At 42.2% G+C, this 3,913-nt stretch overlaps 1 pseudogene; it reads right to left on the reverse strand.

Annotated features, from left to right (window-relative positions):
* Positions 1 to 1,668: 1,668 nt before the first annotated feature.
* LOC148014194 (25S ribosomal RNA) lies at positions 1,669 to 2,774 on the reverse strand (annotated as a pseudogene).
* Between the last annotated feature and the right edge of the window lie 1,139 nt (positions 2,775 to 3,913).

A 3,913-nucleotide genomic window follows, 5' to 3' on the forward strand; every position in this document is an offset into this window, starting at 1 on the left:
GTTGTTGTTGTAGTAATAGTTGTTGTTGTTGTTGTTGATTTTTCTTCTATTCTTATTTATTGTAGTGGTAGTGGTAGTGGTAGAGAGAGAGAGAGTTGTTGTAGTGGTCGTAGTCATCGTAGTCGTGATTGTAGTACTAGTACTAGTAGTAATAATAATAGTTTTCTTATTTGTTGTTGTTGTAGTAGTAGTAGGTTTTTTTCCTTTTTTATAGTAGTAGTAGTAGTAGTTTTTTCTTCTTTTCTTGTTTATTGTTATTATAGTAGTAGTAGTTGTTGTTGTTGTTACTTCTTCTTTTCTTATTTATTATAGTGGTAGTGGTAGTGGTAGTGGTAGTGGTAGTGGTTTGTCGTAGTCGTAGTCATAGTCGTAGTCGTCGTTGTCATAGTCATGGTTGTAGTACTAGTAGTGGTTTTCTTGTTTGTTGTTGTTGTTGTTATTGTTGTTGTTGTAGTAATAGTTTTTTTTTTCTTGTTTATTGTTGCTTAGTTTTCTTGTTTGTTGTTGTTGTAGTAGTGGTAGTAGTAGTAGTTTTTTCTTCTTTTCTTGTTCGTAGTAGTAGTAGTAGTAGTAGTAGTAGTAGTAGTAGTAGTTGTTGTTGTTGTTGTTGTTGTTTTTTTTTTTTTTTTTCTTCTTCTTCTTTTCTTGTTTATTGTAGTGGTAGTGGTAGTGGTAGAGAGAGAGAGATGTTTTGTTAAAGGAAATTGGTAGTAGATCTATTGCTAGTTGTAGGATTGTCATCTGCACGTGACATTCTTCGCTTGGAGGCCATCGTCTGCAAGTAGACTCAAGAGATTAAGAAGGTGGAATAGATTCGAGATGGGAGAGCGTAAGAGAAGATGGTTAAATCAAGGATCGAGATAGAGGGAAATTGTGCAGCCTCTCGGGGTAACTCTTCTCTCTCTCTCTCTCTCTCTCTCTCTCTCTCTCTCTCTCTCTCTCTCTCTCTCTCTCTCTCTCTCAAGCTCTCTTTCACAATCTCTTGGAGGGGTATACTCTCTCTCTCCCTCTCTCTTGCAGCCTTTCGGGGTCTCCTTATGCTCCCTTGTGCCTCCCCATGCCTCATATTTATAATGAATTAGGAGGGGATAAGTCTGAGAACAAGAGTGGAGGGGCTCTTAGAAGACTCAATGATCTTATGCTCAGATCATAAATCTAATGGTTGCATTGGTTCCAAAAGGGGGTAAAACCCCAAGACATTTGGTTAGAAAGCTCTTAGTTCACTCCTTCCTCTTTTCTTTGTTCGAAGTGCTTTCTACTGCCTGTAGACTACGATAGCAGCGCGCGCGATTTTGCCAGTCACTTTTCTTTATTTCTCTTTTTTGAAAATCTCCAAAACTAACTAAAACATCACTTGTCTTTTCTTTTAAATGACTTTTAGTTCTATCTTTTTAGGATAATATCTAAAATATAATAGTTTTTTTTCCCCAATGATCTAATATTTTTGGACCATTCAAACTATACACATTAATACTAGTAATTAATATGGCTCATAAGTCCCGTTCACATTGTACTTTTCGTGAAGGGTGGCTACGGTCCTTATCAATCCGAGAAAAATGTCAAATTTATGACTCTCGATTTTTTAAATATATTATCGAACTAACCAACTAACTTTTATTGCATGGAAATATTACATCCTCCCCCTTGCCTTACTTACATTGTTCTATCGACCAGAGGCTGTTCACCTTGGAGACCTGATGTGGTTATGAATACAATCAGGCGTGATCGGCATACACTTCTCGAGATTTTCATGGGCCGTCGTGGACGCACTAGACACCGAAAGACTTGCAATGCTTTATCAGCTAGCCGGTGGACCCTATCTCCACGTGATTTGATTTTAGGGTGGGCAGGCTGTTAAAAAGAAAAGAGAACTCTTCTTGGGGCACCCGCTGGTGTCTCCAGATTCGATCACATTGCCATCCACCGCCACATCCTGATTCAAGAATATTAACCCGATTTCCTTTTGATGCACGGTGCACATTTTGCCCTTGACACAGGACTGCTGCATCTCTTAGGATCAATTAACCCATGTCTAATTATTGTTCACATGGAACCTTTCTCCACTTTGGTCTTCAAAGTTCTCATTTGAATATTTGCTACTACCACCAAGATCTGTACTCGAGGCCGTTTCACTTGGGCTTGCACCTAGAGCTACGCCACAACCCCGATGCTCTCCTACTCATCGGGGCCTTGCACTTGCCCCGATGGCCGGGTATAGGTTGTGCACTTTAGTGCCATCCATTTTCAGGGCTAGTTGATTTATCATGTGAGTTGTTACAGACTCCTTAGCGGATTTCCATGACCACCGTCTTGTTTTCTTAATCAATCAACACCCTTTGTGGGATCTAGGTTAGTACACAATTTGGCACCTTAACCTGGCTTTTGGTTCATCCCGCATTGCCAGTTTTTCTTACCAAAAATGGCCCAGTTGGAGGTCCCATTCCACACCAGGGGGTTCAACAAAGCAAACCCTGCCGCTTACCTACTTAAAGTTTGAGAATAGGTCGAGGGTGTTTCACCCCTGATGCATCTAATCATTCGCTTTACCCAATAAAACTGTGACAAGCTCCAACTATCCTGAGAGAAACTTTTGAGGAAACTAGCTACCAGATGTTTTGATTAGTCTTTCGCCCCTATACCCCAAGTCTAATGAACGATTTGCATGTCAGTATATCTAAGAGCCTCCATGAGAGTTTCCTTTGGATGCTGTTCAGAGATACAACCTTGGGACTCTTGAAGATCCTCAAGATGGTCAAAGCATTGCACTTCATGCTAGAGTGGCACCAACTTTGGGTTAGGGTAGCAGCCTCTAGCTCAAGATTTGGATGCAAGTATTGGCACTTCAGGCTTGACTAGCACGAGCTGCAGGTCAAGGTGGCAGCTTGACCTAATGTTAAGAATGAGTATAGTTGGGCTTGGGTTTGTGGGACTCAACTAGTGTACAAGGGAATGTGGATTTGTGAGTCAGCAACAGCTTGCAAGTATCATAGGTGGCAAGGCACATCTTCATTGCATGTATTCCAAAGGACCTCGGAATCCAGAAGTTTGCATGCATGGAGACAAGAATTTTTTTTTCAGCAATAGCTGCAGGCAAGAGGCTTGAAATGAGAGTACTCCCCTGTTGAATAGTTGGGCAATGAACACAGCTCAACATGGAACATGAGTTTGCACCCTAGAGGGATGACATGCCGGGAGTAGTCCCTCGAGTTGTTGTGACCTTGTTGATGTGAAGACTAGCTCTATCTTGGAAGGAAATAGAAGAGGGTGTACCATGCAAGACAAAGTATCTCAAGAAAAGGACTCAATGAAGTCGTGTTAGCTTATACTGCCTGTATCCAAGGTGTGGAATGGAACACAACCCTGGACACGGTGAGTTGATGTAAGGCAACATGTGCAAGCCAGTTGCTAATTAGTTATGGTAAGAAGATGGAGGTTAGTCTCAAAACTGACAGGTCTGAGGCTGAGCCAAGACTTCTTCACCATCCTAGAGAGGAGACTTTTCTACAAGTGGCCCTGTGGAGGTCACCAAGCGAGCAACAAAGGAGTCGGCTAGGGTAGGGCCACGCTTCAAGATCAGTGTGAGGGCAGAGACAGCACCTCACCTCCTTGGGAAGGGACCTTGTGTAGCAGGTGGGTGCAGTTGGCTAAAGCGTGGCTTGGCAGAGACCTTGGGTAAGCTTGGAAGATTGGAAAACCCCACTCAAGATGCGATGCAAGATGGCAACTACTCCAAGGATGGAGATTGCAAAACATGGAGAGCCTACATGAAGATGCGGCCAGACCCACTCACAAAGCGAAGAGCAACATGTAAAATTTTCACAAGCAACATCAAAGATGCAATGATGGGGAACTCACCTCATGATAGGGTGAGGCTAAATAAGCCTATAATTGCCACGTCAATAAGTTTGGCTAG

This window comes from Lygodium microphyllum, chromosome 25 (genome assembly GCF_053477565.2).
Source record: "Lygodium microphyllum isolate KBCC chromosome 25, Lygodium_microphyllum_v1.1.10, whole genome shotgun sequence".
Taxonomy (NCBI): domain Eukaryota; kingdom Viridiplantae; phylum Streptophyta; class Polypodiopsida; order Schizaeales; family Lygodiaceae; genus Lygodium; species Lygodium microphyllum.